Raw genomic sequence first — 18,968 nt, 5'->3', positions numbered from 1 at the left:
CTCAAAATCTGTTGGCTCCCTCCAGGACTGGTTTTGGAGACAGCATCTTTAACAAGGTGATTACGTTAAATGAGTCCCTAGGGTGGGCTCTCGTCCAATCTAGCCAGCAGCATTGTAGGAAGAGGAGGTTAGGACCTTGAAACACACACAAGGCAGACCCTGTGAGGACACGGGAAGGGACGGCATCTGCACGCCCAGGAGAGAGGTCTCAGGACCTGCCCTGCCCACCTGAACCATGGGCTCCCAGCCTCTTGCATGGTGGTATTTTGTTATGGCAACATGAGCAAACTAATAACATGGGGGTTTATATTTGCTGTATTAAGGGATACTTATTTAGCAACTCCAACAATATTTCTTGAAAAATCTCTATTTCCCTGCTCATTAGAAATGGCACTTTCCTTACAGTCAAATCCCAGTATTATTTGAGTTTATTACTGAGAATTCTGTTCTATTTCATTGACCCGTCCATCTAACAAAGAGATAAAATCACACAGTGATTATTACCTATTTCAGCATATGTTTTATGCTGTGGCAGGACTATCTTTTTCTAATTATTCCGTTTTGAAATTATATTTCTATATGTGTTCGTTCTTTTTTTTTACATATAAGTGTTAGAATCATTTTTTTCAGTCTTAAGTAAACACCTTAAATATATATTTTTTTAATTTTTATTTATGATAGTCACAGAGAGAGAGAGAGAGAGAGAGAGAGAGGCAGAGACACAGGCAGAGGGAGAAGCAGGCTCCATGCACCGGGAGCCTGACGTGGGATTCGATCCCGGGTCTCCAGGATCGCGCCCTAGGCCAAAGGCAGGCGCCAAACCGCTGCGCCACTCAGGGATCCCGACACCTTAAATATTTTTAAAGGATTTAGGAAGAGTTGATAACTTGATGATTTTGAATTTTCCTATTAGAACACGTAGTTGCGATTCCACTTATAAGTCTTCCTTTGGGATCCCAGAAGTATTTTCTGTTTCTTTGTACACAGATCACACTTGTTTCTCACACTTTATCCCTAGATGTGCTACGTTTGTTGTTTCTGGGGTTTATTTTGGTATTAGATATGAAGCTCATATTATAGTTACCTTGTTTGCATATATGGGTGTCACATTTTCAGCAATTTTCTTATTGTTTACAATAATTTTTAAATGATTTTTGAGTTTTCCAGATGTGCAATCACTTACAAAAACCACATCATTTCGCTCTCTGTTTTCTAGTTGTTGTAACTCATATTTTTAGCTTGATCCCACACATCATTATAGAGCGGAGGAAGGAGGAAAACTGTCGTCATTGTCAACATCCTTGTATCACTAATTAAATGGGGATGATTTGGATGAAGTTTTCTTCGTTAAACTTGATGCCAGAAGTAGAAGCATTTATGCAGATTGAGTCAAAATTAAGAATAAGAATTAACTATTCTTTCTGCATCATGAGAAGGTATATGACTTGATTTGATAGGTTAAATTAGGATACAGATTTTTAAGTTTTAACCCATTCTTCCATTTATAGAATAAACCTCAGTTTGGCTTTATATTTTTTTATTATGCTGCTCTATTCTATATCTTATAATTTTGCATTGATGTACACCCAAGTAATTGGTTTATGGTTTCCTTTTGCCATTTATTTTTTTTAAGATTTTATTTATTTATTCACGAGAGACACAGAGAGAGAGGCAGAGACACAGGCAGAGGGAGAAGCAGGCTCCTCACAGGGAGCCCAATGTGGGACTCGATCCCAGACCCCCAGGATCATTCCCTGAGCCAAAGGCAGATGCTCAACCACTGAGCCAACCAGGCATCCTTCCTTTTGCCATTTAAAGTATTTTCGTTTTAAGATAAGATATTTTCCTCAGTCACAAAAAGAAATAGGAAATTCTCCCATTTGACTCTGTACTAGAGTGCTTCCAGAAAGCATGTAGAAGGACTGAGACGTTTCTGATCAATATGGGTTGGGAACACTTTTAGGGATAATGCTAGAAAATAAAAATTGCTTTTTCTTCTGTATTAATTATTCTGTTCTGGGTTGCTATGTCTTCCGGGATCAGCTTTGGCAAATCACATTTCCTTTGAAAAAAAACCATCCCATTTACATTAATTAATTGCAACCTTATGATTATCTTTACTTTTCCAAATTTGGTTCAATATGCGTCATTTTATACTTTGATATAAATTTAAGTTTATAAATGTATATAAGCTTTATCAAAATGTTTAATTAGATTTTGAGGTTATATTGAATTTAAAGATATAAAAAAATCATATAAATATCTGGCATATCATAAATAATCACAAGGAAACTGTTAGCAGGAAAATACAACCCCAAGTAAGGCTAAAACACAAAACACTAAAAACAGTCTCAAAATGATAGACATCATAAAGTTAGCAAGGAAAGACTTTAAAGTAAGTGTTGGGGCAGCCCCAGTGGCTCAGCAGTTTAGCACCACCTTCAGCCCAGGGCATGGTCCTGGAGACCCAGGATCGAGTCCCATGTCAGGCTCCCTGCATGGAGCCTGCTTCTCCCTCTGCCTGTGTCTCTGCCTCTCTCTCTCTCTCTCTCTCTCTCTCTCTCTGTGTTTGTGTGTGTGTGTCTCATGAATAAATAAATGAAACCTAAAAAAATAAAAAAATAAGAAAAACAAAGTAAGTGTTAATCAGGAAACCATGAAGAAAAACAAGAAAATATTAAGTGTATATTATCTTTTTAAAATATAGGATGTGATGCCCAGATACTATGCAATAGAAAGAATTCAAATAAATTTAGTATGCCATATTTCTGGATTAGGTGAATTGTAAAAATTTAGCAAAAAAAAAAAGAATTACAGCTCATATATATATATACATATATATTACATCATGTATATGAATTACATCAACTGCTAATACACCCATACAAAATCTGTGTTCAATAAATGTGTATATCAATCTTCAATATTACTTGGGCATTTTTGTAAAAGTCCAGTGATATATTTGTATAATTCTTAGGTCACCCAGACTTATGATATTTTAATAGAAAGAAGACATTTATTTTCACCTTACATGTAGATAACAGAATGCACACTTAGGGATAAGAGTTTATAAAGTCCTCTCAATACTTCTATTGGATTTCTAGTTTCCAAATGCTAGTTCAATCATGTAAAGATATTATTTCAGCACTTTATTGCTTAAAATTAAGAGTGCTGCTCTCATCTAGCAGAGATTCCAATTCTGATCCCCACCATTCAAGGACTTCACAGTAGTTAGCAATCTGAGCATCAGAGAATGACCTTGAAATGCCCTATTCTTCCTAGGGATACTTTCTTTCTGATGACGGTATTTGAATAAACCTAATTAATCCTCTTCATCCCAAAGCATATTTGTTCAGCAGCAACTGGAAATCCTTATGTGTCAAGAGACCGTATCTATATTTTTGTATCCTAAAGAATCATGATAAATGCAAACCACAGGAGAATATGCAAAGTATTCGCCAGGTGAGGAAGGAAAGAACGAGTGGCTTCTCAAGATTCTGCTTCTGTTGGGCTCTATTCTTAATTCTTTCAGGAGTATCTGTAATGGATATCCCCAATATATTTAGGCTAATCTTTTCCTCAAAAGAATATATCTATCTTTCTCTATACATATGATATAAAAACTTAAGACATGGATATTTTTGAATTAGTATCTTAAGCTATGAAGCGACAAGGCTGGTGTATTCCTTTTTAATGATATAATGTGATAGTACATTATCATTATAGTATAGTACATTATAAAGGAAAGGGGCAATATCATGAGTAAATATTAAACAATAACTTATATATTTTAAAAATACAAGAAGATATGGAATTAAAAGTTTATAAGGCTAACTTTCTTTCCTGAATTGTGACATCAAATCTCCTAAGTAGTCTATAGAAACTGTGAAAGAAACTTTACTCATATTGGATGTTTCATTGGCAAATTTGCTTTGTTCATGTCTCCACAGCCCATCTAATTCAGTAATCCTGCAGCTGGATACTGGAATAACTACAAATTTGAAACTGACTCAGAAAAAAATATTTATTGGTTAAATTAAGGTGAATAAAATCATTGGGAATACTCTCTAACTCTTGATATAATTGATGATAACATGGAACAGTATAAAATCAAAAGTAAAAAAAAACTTCATGAGATAGAAATTATTTCTCTGGAAATTTCAACGCAGGTATGTATCACAAACTTCAGGTTTCTGTGTGAGAGTGTGATGACACAGCTGGGTCAGATGTCATGGGTATGTGTGTGCACAAGTGTGTGAGTATGGGTATGTGTGTGAGCTGTGCGAGTGCATTCATGATCAGTGTCTGATATCGACACGGGGATCCACGGAGCACAGACATTTGTAAATGCATCCGAAAACATCACGTTCGCTCAAAGATATTATGACTTATTAAAATGAGTTTATATAAACTCCATGGAATATTATTATTTATTCTTCTCAAAATGTGTTCATTTTGTTTGGACATAACCTTTGCTGGAAAACGCCAAAAGCATTTAATACACTGAGCATCAGTGTCCAGTAGGATTGTTTAAGCAAGGACGTAAGTCTTAAAAAAGTGTCAAATAGAGGTAGAAACTCAAAATATGTATTTGGATTTTACAAGTTATAGCTTCTTTGTTGGTAAAATGATATTTAAACATGATAAAATGTTTTTGCTTGCCAGGGTCTATTTGAGGTCGGCCACGCAGAGAGGGGAGTAATCTGTAGGGTAGTGGGGAGGGTGGTCTGGACCTGTTGAATCTCCCTGCTGAGGACCTCTGATCCCACACAGCCATGCAAACCAGGCCCTCTGAACTGAAGTCCTACTTCACAGCATCTGGAAACAACCCTGATCAGACGATGCGTACATATGAGATGTGACAGCCTGGAATAGAGAATGTCACCTGGGAGCAAGTGGATGAAGGGGTCGCTGATCAATCCAACTGAACAAAACACAGAGGTCACATTTTTTTCCCATTTGTTTCTGTGATGTTTCACTTATTCAGAAAATCAATCGCAGGGGAGGGAGTATTTATTAAAATGGACAGATGTTAGGAATCTTCTCTTGGAAATCAAGTATGGGCAATTAGGTCATGAGCAAATGCATAGCAATAAATGGGAACACATATAGAATACATAATATGTTATGTATTTTATACCCCCTTTTCTGAGACCCCCCCCCAAATAGTCTTAGACATAGAGCCAGCTCAGCACTCTGCAGGTTCTCCAGAACCGTGACTGTTTCACTATCACAGATCAATTCGAGGGGGAGTAGTGCTCATAAGCTGGATGGTTGTCACCAGGCCCTCAAGGTGACAAATGATGTTCGGAGGGTGTCTTCTATGATAAAGAAATTTCTGGATCTTTCCTTTTTTTTTTCTAATAAAAAATTGAATTTACTTAGAAACGTTCAGAATGTCAACAAGACAGTTGCAACTTTTTTTTTTTTTTTTTTGCAATTACAGAGTGGTATTCAGTTAACAGAACAACAATTATTTCGTAGAAGCTGCATCAGAGACAACTGAAGATGGAAAACTACCATCCCCATATATAACTAATTTGTGCTGTGCACCAAAGAACCTGCTTTAAATTTCCATGGCAAATTAAAACCCCCATACATACTGTACCAGGCGAGGTTAGTGGGCATTGAAAATACCACTGGGACAGGGCTATCTAAAGACATATCCGGTAGTGTGTTAACTTTACTAAAAAAGACACTGTACAGTTTAAAAAGAAATCTTACACAGCCTTACATTTCAATTTTTTTCTTTACAAGGAGTGAGTTGTGCACAGGGGGGTTAAATGCTTTATAGACAAAAAAAAAACTGCACTGGAACCAACTTATTCATCATCTTCATCTTCATCTTCATCTTTTTCATCTTTTCTCCTCCTCATCCTCTTCATCTTCCTCGTCTTCTCCTCTTCCTTCTTTTCCTTGCTCTTTTCCGCCTTGACAACTTCCTTTTTTGCCGCATCAGGCTTTCCTTTAGCTCGGTGTGCAGCAATATCCTTTTCGTATTTTTCCTTCAGCTTAGCAGCCTTCTCTTCATAAGGCCGCTTGTCATCTGCAGCAGTGTTATACTCCACATCTCTCCCAGTTTCTTTGCAACATCACCAAAGGATAGGCCGGGATGCTCTCCTTCGATTTTTGGGCGATACTCGGAACAAAACAAGAAAAAGGCCGAGGGAGGCCTCTTGGGTGCATTGGGATCCTTCAACTTCTTTTTTGCTACCCCTTTAGGGGGGACATAAGTTTTCATTTTTCTTTCATAACAGGCCTCGTCCACCTTAGCCGTGTCTTCAAATTTTCCTTCCTCTTTAGCAGACATGGTCTTGCACCTTTCTGAGCACTTCTTAAGAAACTCTGAGAAGTTGACTGAAGCCTCCGGGTGCTGCTTCTTGTGCTCCTCTCAGCAAGTTTGCACAAAGAATACATATGATGACATTTTGCCTCTCGGCTTCTTAGGATCTCCTTTGCCCATGTTTAATTATTTTCCTCAGCGAGGCACAGAGTCGCCCAGTGCCCGTCTGGCTCTCACTTGCCCCGGCGCTGTCTCTATGGAGCTCCATGTGCTGCAGTGGCTGTGAGAGCAGGAGCCAGACCGGTCTTTTCTTCTCAAATGAATAAAAATGTCCCGAGTGAAGGTGTGTCCCACGTCCGTCTATAACCTCAGTGACACCTGCCAGCTCCCTGTGCGAAGTGGGCACCACCAGTCTCCACTGCTCTGCCACGGTTCGTGCATCTGTTTTATGGGACCAGTTCCCATCTCAGACCAGAGAACACCTGCTGTGATAGCAACCCTCTGCTGCTGCTGACCACTGTATCACCTGGGGCTCTTTTTAATAAATGTCAATATTTGGGACACGTCCCAGGATGCTTTGCTTCATTGATCTGGGACAAGGTCCAGGCATCAGCACTTTAAAAACTGAACAACCATTTCTAATATGCAGCCGCATCAGGGAGGCAGTGTTCTAAGGGATCCCGGCCCATGCTTTGGGTTCTCTCGTATTGACAATCTTATCTTGCTTCTTGATGAACTCCTTACCCTCAGCCATGATTATTCCATATTCCTTCTATCTTTGGGCTTCGATTTTTATATTAGAAACCCAAAATATACCTGCACCTATTCTAAGAATGGATTCCTTTTCTTATTTTTATCAGGATTCTTGGAAAATTGAAATTCCGTTCAGGCTTGGGGTGTACGTCTCAGATATCCATGACTTTGCTACCTGTATTGTTAAGCAAAGCTTTGTCCTTGATTCTGTATGAATCTTACCTTCTCACCACCTTCCAATTAAGACAAGGACCCTTGAAGTCAATTATTTGTAAATTATCATTTTTGTCTGGAATTTTCCTGTCGTTTTCTTTTTTTCTTCCAGACTTGACCTTTTCCACTTCAAGTTCCAGAATCCATCTCCCTCACTCCAGTAGGTGGGTCTGCATCTGTCATGTTCATGCTGATTTGCTCATTTCAAGCACAACAAATGAGGCCATGACCAGGGATGTCTGAGATGTGGCAACGGGAAACACATAATACAGAGTCACGGGGAGCTAGATGGGACAAATTGGCCACAGTGCAATGTTGCAGAGTACAGTGACTGTGTTTATGGGAATGGAAGCTTGTAGAATTCTCCAAAGAAGAACTTCAAGGACTCATATCTTAGTCTGTGCAGTTATTGCAGAAGAGGCAGGCATGGGCAGCATGTCCGTTAGGCAGGTGGTTGGCTAGGTGTCTGCTCCTCTTCACGTACTTGCAAAGGTGTTCTCACCAAACCTCATATAGGTAAACCATCAGCGTGAGAGGCAGGCTGCAAATGTTCCTCTTCTTCCTATTTTTTTGTTCTTTAAATCTTAGCCAGCCATGAAAATGAAATGAGCTTAAATCTAAGTTGAATGATTTGAAATCATTTAAAAATATTTAGGTCAAATGCTTATCTTTTGGATGGATTGAAATCTCTATTAAAGGAGCCCATGTAAGGACTAGCAACACGAGGACCTTGTTTTTACATCACGTTTCGGAATTCCAAAGTTAATTGTGTCTCTTAACCCTCCCTGTGCCACATGGTAATATCTAGGACCTTCCTGACTGCAAGCAAATGATTTTTCTGCCGTGACACAAGAAAAGGGCTAAGGAACCAGAAAGGCAGGAAAATTGAGTTGGCATAATTCTCTATTTAATGTCACATTTCCAGGGACAGAAGAATTTATAGAATTTTGTCAGATCGAGATGCACTTTGAATATCAAGAGGAAAGTAGTCCGTGTGCAAATAACAGGACAGTGCAAAACAAGGCCGTGAATGATTTTGCAAGATGTAGAGTGCATGTTGTGTCTTCTGTTCTGCAGGACGATTAAGAGAACGTTGATCTACTCATCTACTGGTGGGCGCCTCTACTGGTAGGTACCTCTCTTTGTGCCCGGACAGGCCTCAGATTACCTAGATGTTGGTAAACATCTAGTAATTGTTTGCCTCGAGTCCCGTTCATCTCTCAGTCTGCAACATGGGAAGTGCTAGAGGTGAGCACTGCCTGGACTCCCACCTGCACCCGACGGCAGAAACCCAGCCGGACTCCACACTCTGTGTGTGGCATCTCTACGGGCCGTCTTCAAATTCTCTCTGGTTACAAAATAAAACATGAATAAATGCATAAATGCATATGTTTCTGGAAATATAATTAGCATGTATACAGCAACAGGATACACCGAAAAGTAAGAAAGACCAGTGTCCATTCCTCTTTTTCTCTCTCATTTCTATATCACAGGCCACTTAATGGGGTGAGTGTGTGCCAGGGAATTTCTAACATCTTGAAACCATACTCAGCGCCTTATATATGGGGAATATTTTCCCAAACTAATACAAATAATTGTTTGCATTTCAGTGGATGTTTCAACACAGAGTTAACACAGACCTTAATATGGGTACTTACATCTTGCATGGTGCTTCTGTCACCAGTGTGCTTGAAGACAATGCGATTTCCTGAGTGCTCTCATTTTGGTAATTTTTTTTAAGGTTTTAAAACAGTTAACACTAAAACAACAAGGCTGTGTAGAGCTGTTTAAAAAAATCTACTAATGCTCTTAAATTTATTTAGAAAAACATATTCAAAGGACTAAATACATCTATGGTTAAGATAAATGAGAAAAGTGAGAGACATATTAACTCTACCCAAAGAAAAAGAGTAGGCACCAAGGAAAATATTCAGATTTTATGGTATTTTTAAAAAGTGCTTGTAATCCAGAAATCCTATATTAATAGACAATTCTACAAAGAGCCATTCAAATCTCAGGGATGGTGAGAACTGAAGATGCTGGATCTGTATCTTTGCAAAGTCTCTTCTGTAGTCTTTACCTGAACTATTATTGGACATGCGCAGATTTTTTCTTTAACTTACTAATTTCTTGCAAACTAATACTTTTCATGCCCACATACAAGTCACTGTGCAAACTGGGAAGCTACATTTTTGCCTACATACTTCCGTGCTCACACAAGAAGGGTTATACCAAATACACACACTACTCTGTATGTGGGCTGCTTCCTTCATGTCCTTTAAATCTATGTAGAGTTCCATTTTTGAGGAAGGAAAGCTTAGCCATGGTCTCTGCTCAGTGTGTCCTATAAATTGATCCTTTACTTTTCCAAGATTTTCTCTTTACTCATGGGAGTGCCAATTTTTCATGTCTTTCTAAATATATTTCCTCTCACCAAAATTACTTTTGGTAATTGGATAGATTTTTCTCTTTTTTTAAAATATTTTTTTAAAAATTATTTATTTGAGAGAGAGTAAGAGAGGGAGTAGAGGGAGAGGGAGAGAATCCAAGCAGACTCCATGATGATCACAGAGCCAGACACAAGGCCTAGTCTCACAACCCTGGGATCACGACCTGAGCCGAAATCAAGAGTCAGATGCTCAAATGACTGAGCCACCCAGGTGTCCCTGGATAGATTTTTTTCTTTTCTCTTTTTCTCTGAAGTTCATAATTTCTGAAGTATTTTTCACTCAAATTGTCTAAGAGCCCATGAGCTGGAGAATGAAGTTTTGTATAAAGGTGTTACTGGTGCCATTAACAAAGTAATTATAAAGGCAACCAACATTTAGAAGTGAGGCTTCTTCTCAGGGCACTCAGGCTTGTGTCTGTATCCTTATCCCCAGTCCCAGGTGGGCCCCTTGACCTGGGACTGCATCTTGGTGGCAGGTTGGAGGGGAGTATGCAACTGAGTCACCCCCTGGTCTGCTAAAAAACAAAACAAAACAAACAAACAAAACCCCAAAACCCAAAAAAAATAAAAAAATAAAAACCTGCCTAATTTTTTTCTTACTTGGTTTCTTTGCAAGGAAAGTTCAAATCTTTTTGTGAAACCTCAGCAGGACTATTGATGATGGTTCTAGCCTCAGAAATATGGCGATCCAGCTTACAGGTTCAGTTTGTTTTTGAAAAAGGTCATCGACCAGATGTTCTATTAAGCAGTTCAAAATAACTTTTGGAGAGAAGATCCTTATGATCTCATAGAGTCATATATTATTCAACCCAATCTTTTTTTTAATAACTGGTTTAAGTTCCATATTAATTGACATTCCAATAAGGTAGGAAATAAAGATTCAATTTTCTGTGCTAACATCATGCTGACTTTTAATATAAAAGATTTATACAGAAATACTTGTTCTGTAGAACATATTTTGTAATTACAACCTAAAAAACACATTGATGATACCTTCGATGTAGAATTAATGACATTACAATGTTTATTATTGATTTGTATAATGGGCAACATAATAAGCATTATTGATTTTCCCATTACATTCCAAATAAAAATGTTTCTCCAATAATAATACAAAGTCTCCTTAATGAAGGATTGTTGAGACCCTCAAGTGAATCCAAAGCACTTTCACCTACTTCTGCTAGCTCCTGGTTGAAGCAACCAACCCTGAAGATGATCAAGGGAATGATTTAAACCCAAGCATGGGCAGTCACTCTGGAAAACTGTGTGGAGGTTCCTCAAAGAGTTAAAAATAGATCTTCCCTATGACCCAGCAATTGCACTGCTGGGGATTTACCCCAAAGATACAGATGCAGTGAAAAGCCGGGACACCTGCACCCCAATGTTCACAGCAGCAATGTCCACAATAGCCACACTGTGGAAGGAGCCCCAGTGTCTACCGACAGATGATGGATAAAGAAGATGTGGTCTATGTATACAATGGAATATTCCTCAGCCATTAGAAATGACAGATACCCACCATTTGCTTTGATGTGGATGGAACTGGAGGGTATTATGCTGAGTGAAGTAAGTCAGTCGGAGAAGGGCAATCATTATATGGTTTCACTCATTCGGGAAATAGAAGATATTGTGAAAGGGATTATAGGGGAAATGAGAGGAACTGAGTGGGGAAAATTAGAGAGGGAGATAAACCACGAGAGACTCCTAACTCTGGAAAATGAACAAAGGGTAGTGGAAGGGGAAGTGGGTGGGGAGATGGGGTGACAGGTACTGAGCGGGGCACTTGATGGGATGAGCACTAGATGTTATACTATATGTTGGCAAACTGAATTTCAATAAATAAATACATAAATAAATAAATAAATCTAAGTAAAAATTAAAAAAACAAACACGGAGAATTTGCAAAGGGGGTGGTATCTGCTGAAGGAGACTTTGAGAGTTTCTTTACCAAAACAAATGACATAAATGAAATAATGCCCACGTTCTAATACACACATCCTGTGAATGTGACCTTGTTTGGAAAAAAAGGGTCTTTGCAAATGTAATTAAGTTAAGGAGCTTATACTGAGATCACCCTGGATTATCCAGGGGACCCTAAATCCAATGACAAATGTCCTCATCAGAGGCAGAAGAGGAGAAGACACGGGCATACACAGAGGCTGAGGAAATGTGACCATAGAGGCAGAGAGTGGAGAGATTCATCCAAAAACCAAGAATGCTGAAGGTCACCAGAGCCTGGAAGAGACAAGGAAGAATCCTCCTAGAGTTTCCAGCGGGATGTGGCTCTGAAGACACCTTGAGTTTGGATTCTTGTACTCTAGGACCTTGAGAGAATCAACTTCTGTTATTTCAAGCCACCAGTTGGTGATCATTTGCTCTGGCAGGCACAGGAAAGCAATCCAAGGAAAGGCTCCCACAAGCAGGAATGCCCAATGAGATGAAGAATCATCTGAAAAGCTGGTAAGGGGCTTCCAACACGATTCTGCATCATCGTGGACTCCCTGAGGCCTTCTGGTGCATGGGTCCCACAGGAAAAAATACAAGCATGTTAAGAAACAAACTTTGCCTGTGTGCTTGGGAGATTTAATGCAGCAGATACAGTAACAAGACTGCTCAGGAAAAGCAGAAGACCGGAAGGAAAAGTAATGTCATCGATTTGACTAGAATCTAGTTCATGCCAGCAAAACCCCGACATCGCGTTCCTATCGGAAGCCCTACATGGAAGTCAAATGAAAACCAAGAGGTTGCTTGCTGTGCAAACATTGGAACGAGGGAGATGAGTTAGCTGACATGATTTGATGACACCCACGCTAAATAGCCCAAAACATCTATTTCACTGTGGCAATTTATTACCAAGAAGATTAGGATACTGAACATCCATTTTAAGGCTTTAGTCTTTTGATGTCACTGGAAATATGTATTTTCTCTTTCTTTCTCAATCCCCTCAATGCAAACCACAAGGCTCCCTTTTATAGACCCCTCCACTCTTGGGACACTTGGTTACCTTAATCAGATCCCGACTGGTCTTCCTAGTCCGGGGGACTCTTCAGAGCCTTCAAATGACTTTACGATTTCTTCTGTTCTGACCTGCTAAGACTTCACGTCGGAGCTCCCCTTTCTGAGGACATCCTGCCCCTGGTCCCAGTTCTCGTGGGCAGCCGCCCGACACCCTGGCTGCTCAGGAAGCTGGGTTTCCAGCCACGGAGGTGCAAGTGCCTCTGGCGGTGCTCTTATCTTCACTCATCACTAATCCAAATCCAAAGTCACAAAATTTTCAAGATAAAATTAAATTGGATAGAAAAGGCGGCTGACCTTCCGATAAAGTCATTTTAAAGAATTTCAGTTAGATGTGACAAAATAAGAAGCTACAAATGTAAGGCTGCTCCAGAGGGAGAGCTGATAAATGGCCAAGAAAGAGACTTCTTTCTCTAAAATTATTCGGTCTTTGTTACCAAGAGAAAAATAATCACATATTAAGCCAAATATGCTCTTTGCGCATTTCCTACTGTGAAAGAGGAACTTGTTTTCCCAGGGGGAAAAAAAAAAAAAAACTGCTGCACCTGGAATATATAGTTCACGCCATTCACGAGAGACATTGAAAGCCTTATTCATAAAAGGCCAAATATTAGGTACGTGATAAAAACTGAAAATTAAGTTTTTGTTTTCAAAGAACTTCTTTGGCTGCCGTATTTACTATATTCTGGTTCCGTAATTATTCCGAATTTACCATATAAAAGACTTTCAATTACAGCTTTAGGATGAAGTGACTACTTAGCGTGCATACAAATTGAAAATCCTAACTTCCTCTATTCTAAGGCCTTCTGCTGATGAAATGTAATTCTTATTTTTAGATTTTAGAAGATGGAAGTTGTGGTCAGAAAAATTGCTGGAGCGTATTTGCGGTTCCACTTAAATTAAACGATACCCTATTTATTTCTCAAGTAAATTGGTTTTCACAAGTATCTACCAGCAGATTAGACACAAGCTCCTTTTTCCCCCACACATACATAATCTATTTTTGGTGACATTTTCAATCAGTGATTCAGCAGAGGGGCACAGATACCCTAAATCATGAGAATATTAATTCAGGATCTCCTCAGAAAGTCGTGCTCTGTGATGTTTCTCCTTCCAGATGAGCAGTCCAGGCAAAATGGCTTGGATTCCCTGAATGTACATTTTTATTTCTCCCTGAAGCCTCACTGACACACACACACACACACACACTCAGAGCACACACTCTGGTCTAAACTCAAATTTTATTTATCAGGGTTATGCCATTTTTTAGCTTTATTTAGCTATAATTGATGTTCAGAAACCTGCACACATTTAAGGTATTCATCTTGATGAGTCTGAACACGTGCATATACCCGTGGTACCACGACCACAACCAAGGCACTAAAAATATCTATAACCTCCAGAAGTGTGCCTGTGTCCTTTCATGAGTGTGTGTGTGTGTGTGTGTGTGCTTTGCAGTGAGAACACCTAACTTGAGCTCTATACCTTTTACCTGCTTTAAAGTGAAGACTACAGTGTGTTAACCAAAGGGACAATGACACATAGCAGGTCTTGACAATTTATTCATCCTACGCAACGGAAACTTCATGCCCACTGAACAACTTTCCTCTCCCCTCACCCCCAGGCCCTGGTAACCACCACTCTGTTCTCTACTTCTCTGAGTTTGACTATTTTAGATACTTCATATAAGTGGAATCACGCAGTATTTGTCCTGTGGCTGACTTATTTCACTTAGCATGATGTCCTCTAGGTTCACTCATCTTGTGGCAAATAGAATTTCCTCCTTTGACTACATCAAACTAAAACGCCTTTTCACAGCAAAAGAAGCAATCGACAGAGTGAAAAGATAACCAATGGAACAGGAGGAAATGTTTGTGGACCATCCATCAGATGTGGGGTTAATTTCCAAAATATATAAGAAATTCCTAAGATTTAGTAATTGGCACAAAGGACCCAAATAATCCAATTTTTAAAAACGAGCTAAGGACTTGAACAGACATTGCTCCAAAGAAGACATCCAGATGGCCAACAGGTGCCTGAAAAGATGCTCAGCATCACTCATCATGGGGGAAATGCAAAACCACAATGAGCGATCCCCTGACACCTGTTAGAATGACTAGAATTCAAGAGATAAGAGAAAAGAAATGCAGGTGAGGATGTGGAGGAAGGAATCATTGGGGGGAATGCAAACTGCTGCAGCCACTCTGGATGATGGTATGGAGCCTCCTCAGAAAGTTAAAAATAGAATTATAGCATCATCCAGCAATCCCACTTTTGAATACTTATCCAAAATAATTGAAATCAGGATCTTAAGAAGATATCTGCACTCTCATGTTCATTGCAACATTATTTACAATAGCCAAGATATGGAGGCAACCCAAGTGTCTCTGATGGATGAATTAATAAAAGAAAGAAAGTGTGATATAGATATGTGTGTATTATATATACATACATTTTAGTATATATATATGTATACTTTTAGTTGGATGTAGTCAAAGGAGGAAATTATTATATATATTATATTATATATACATATATATAGAATAGAATATTATTCTGACTTAAAAAAGAAAGATTACCTTCTCTAAAAACTAAAGTATATTGAAGCCAACTTGCATGTTACTATTTGGAGAAAGGTTTATGCATGCTTTAATCATTAGACTTTTGGATTATTAAATCTAAGACAGAGCCCCAGAGCTGCCCTGGTCCGCAGCGACTGAGTCCTGGTGGGGGCACATTGCAGGCTCTCTTCATCTCGGGGTGGGGACTGGCCGTGACCTCTGACTCGGCACCTTGCCTTCTTCTGTAGACACTGGAAGACGTGCTCCTGCACAGCTATCTCACCCTGCCTCCTACCGTAGGCAGTTTCTGGTCCAAAGAAACTTGCTACAAGCCTTCCTACATTTGAGCAGTTTAATTTGTTATTTGCTAGTGCTTTTGCTGGATCAACCAACCTAAGAGTAAACACTCAAAACAACAACAACAACAAAAAAAAAAACATAACACCTCAACAATTGAAAAATGTGTAGGTTTTCTGTGTTTCAGATTTAAGTTTTTTTTCTACCTACCAAAATTCTTAATTTGCTTGTGTGTGCGTATGTCTATATCTGTGTGCCTCAGTGCTTCTCTTTCTAGACATGATCAGAGCTACTCTGAGACCGCCAGGCTGCCATGGGACAAGAGAGTTAAATTCCTCCAACCTTGTCCTGCTTCAGCGAGGCAGGTCTACTAGCTACCTTAGTTCCTTCAGATGACTTAACGATAAAGATCACGGACTTTCTGTTTATCCTGATGTTATATTATAACTTAAGATGATTTTATTTGTTGGAGAAGCTCAAGAAGGAACACAGTTTCCCTTTCCAGCTACCCACCCACCCCCAATCCTGGAATATCTGGATGCAATAGTTTCTTTAAATTATGCCTTGAAATTGGCCACTTCTTTATTGTGTTAATCTCTTTCTTGAAGTATCTTAGTAGTATCTCATCATAGGCAGCTAGTAAGAGACAAAGATACTTGCAGCCACTTTAGAAGTCCCCCCCACCCCATGCATAAGGATCATTAAGAGTGTGTATGTGTGTGCATAAATACACATACACACAAATACATATCTGATGATTTTCTAAGCTACCAGATGCAGCATTCCTCCAGAATCTTCTGGACCATCTAAGGAGGATTGGCATTTTCTCAGCTCACTGTAATAACATTTTCCTCATGATTTCCCAATGTTCAATTATGTTCTTCATCACTTTTAGCTTGCAGCAGTCAACTTGTCCCAAAGAAAATGCCAGATATTTTAGGCATTTATGATGGCCCTTTGGTGTGATAGTGTTACTGCCTTATTACGCGTTGATCACCACAGTCCTGCTGTGTGAGAAACAGCCGCATGACCTCAGGGATATGAAATATGAAGTTCTATTTAGCTCACAAGCACGTGAGCTACTGTCTAGGCTGGGCCTGATGGCATGTGCTGTGGTCTTTGCTGGCTTCCTTGCATGCCAGGGAGCAGACCACGGATGGTCCAAGGGGCTCCGCGGGGCGACAGAGACTGTTGCACTCCACTCATGTCTCCCAGCCTCTCCTGGCACCTGTAGGCTAGCCTCTACGTGTCCTTCTCGTGATCGTGACAGAGGGCGAGACTAGCAAGTGCCGACCCACCCGTGCAAGTGCTCCGCAGGCTTCAACTTGCATCACTTTGCTGACATCCCATTAGCCAGAACAAGCTAAGCGTCAAGCTCAGAATCAGATTAGGAGAAATGCTGCATGACAAAGGGTGAGGCTGCAGGAAAAGAGGAAAGATCAAGGCGCACTTAGTAATCAATCACATGAATAAAGTCAGCTTCCAGTTTCTAGAGAAAGGTGAATTCGAACACATTTATCTGGAGGAACGCAGTAGCAACGCACCCATATATAATGACTGACAGCACTACGTGCTTCAGAAAGCTCAAAGGACGTCAGAAGGCAGTCAATAAGGTGCAGGACTTCAAGTACACGAAGAACATCAAGGCAAGGCCAGTAGAGCACAACAAAGTCCTTAATAAATTCTAGCAGGTTTTCCTTTTCATACTAAGGGAATAAGTCTCTACTAAGTCAGCCCCTCTGTCCCAATTCATAGGAGAGGCAAAAGGCATCCAGGAACATTTAACAGACATTTTAGCAAACCTCCAGGATGGGAGAGAAACTCTCAGGTAGCTCCTTTAGAGCCGAATGTGGGTCACTTGTGTTTAATAAGACTGAATTTTGCTTTCTTCCTGAATTCACATATGGTGTCTAGAAATGTGGGATTTGATTTTACTTTAAATGTGCAGAGTGCTCACCATCCCTCATCCACACTACTTCTCCTACAAATGCATGGCCCCGACATACAGAGTTGTTCCTTGAACAACACGGGTTTGAACTGTGCAGGTCTGCTTACACACAGATTTTTTTAGACAAATACAGGGCAGTGCTATAAATGTATTTTTTTCTTCCTTATGATCTTCACAACATTTTGTTGGTTCTAGCTCACTTTATTGTAAGAATACAATATATAATAATACAACATGCAAAATATGTGTTCATTGACTATGAGATCAGTAAGGCTTCCAGTCATAGTAGGCTATTGGCAATTGAGTTTAAGGGCAGTCATTCATTAAATGTGTATTTTTGGTTGTGTTGGGGGTGTTGGCACCCCAAACCTTCAGGTTGGAGGGTCCACTGTGGTCATGAGTAAACACAGTTTGTTTTTAATTATTAATTAGGAGTTATCCTCATGTGCTCCTCAAAGAGAGAGCACAGACTTATGTCTCAAATTTATATCTTTAAAGTGCCCCTACTGATGTAGCAAAATTATATAGAACACCTCAAGGAGAGGTAATCAACATAAGGGTAATTTTTAACAATCTTTTGTTTTATATCAATAATGTAAGCCATGTTTCTCTCCTACTTACTCAGTTGTACAAACACACCACATACATTCTCCCTAAATCTAGATTTGAAATGGATATTCCAGAAAGAAGCCCTATATTCACCTTTTTTGTTCTTCTATTTATTTTTTTTAAGATTTTATTTATTTATTCATGAGAGACACACAGAGAGAGAGAGAGAGAGAGAGAGAGAGAAAGAGAAGCAGAGACACAGGCAGAGGGAGAAGCAGGCTCCATGCAGGGAGCCCAACGCAGGACTCAATCCTGGGTCTCCAGGGTCACGCCTTGGGCTGAAGGCAGCACCAAACTGCTGAGTCACCCAGGTTGCCCATATTCTTCTATTTCTGGATGCAATGTAACACCGATAGAGAAGTTTGATCAAATACAGGAACATCCAAAATCATGTTTAAATGTATGGATCAAAAATTTTGCACATTTTATGATTATAAAGAAAATAAAGAGAACCAAAATGAAGAAATTACATTTATCTATAGTCTTAAACCCAAATATACTGGTTAAATTATTATTATTTCTCTGAAGATATATGTCTTCAAACTATAGAACTGAGGGTATTTTTTTACATATAAAATCCTCCAAAACTATATTTTAAGCTAATGGAAAACAACTCCTGTATGCCTTTGGGAGATTCTTTTTAACCCTGTTTGCCTGGGAACATTATGGCTTAAGCACTTTCATAGGCAATTCCATTGATTTAATTTTCTACTTTCATGAATAGTTATCTCACAACTAATTAATTAATTAAATTAATACTTAAACTCATTTTTTATGTTTCCTTTGTTAGTCTTCTCATTACTTTTCAACAAAAATACTCAGAAAACATTTTTTTTTCCT

At 39.2% G+C, this 18,968-nt stretch overlaps 1 pseudogene; it reads right to left on the bottom strand.

The window, feature by feature from the left end:
- Window positions 1-5,822: 5,822 nt before the first annotated feature.
- LOC144313390 (high mobility group protein B1 pseudogene) lies at window positions 5,823-6,578 on the bottom strand (annotated as a pseudogene).
- Between the last annotated feature and the right edge of the window lie 12,390 nt (window positions 6,579-18,968).

The sequence above is a fragment of the Canis aureus genome, chromosome 5, assembly GCF_053574225.1.
Source record: "Canis aureus isolate CA01 chromosome 5, VMU_Caureus_v.1.0, whole genome shotgun sequence".
Lineage (NCBI taxonomy): Eukaryota > Metazoa > Chordata > Mammalia > Carnivora > Canidae > Canis > Canis aureus.
Note: the sequence above shows the minus strand (reverse complement) of the source record. Positions and strands in the feature narration are given on the sequence as shown.